Source organism: Trachymyrmex cornetzi, unplaced genomic scaffold, assembly GCF_001594075.2.
Source record: "Trachymyrmex cornetzi isolate Tcor2-1 unplaced genomic scaffold, Tcor1.1 scaffold980, whole genome shotgun sequence".
NCBI classification, from domain to species: Eukaryota; Metazoa; Arthropoda; class Insecta; order Hymenoptera; family Formicidae; genus Trachymyrmex; species Trachymyrmex cornetzi.
The window spans coordinates 85,537-85,776 of NW_017300334.1; positions in this window are offsets into that span (position 1 = coordinate 85,537).

Below are 240 nucleotides of genomic sequence, written 5' to 3' on the forward strand. Positions count from 1 at the left end.
TGTAAGTCTTGGCACCTGTGCACGAGAACGAGAACGAAGACCCACCTCTCTTAAGTGACGATGAATCGTTTGTTCGCTGACATGATGTATAGTAGGAACTTCACTCGAACACACTTGCAGTAATCGTTCGTCTTCTCAAAACGTGGCGAACAATTTTTCGATCTTGTCGAACTGTTTTTATACGATGACGGCCATTTCCTTGACGTCTCGTGTATTGTCCTGTCTCTTGATATCGTAACC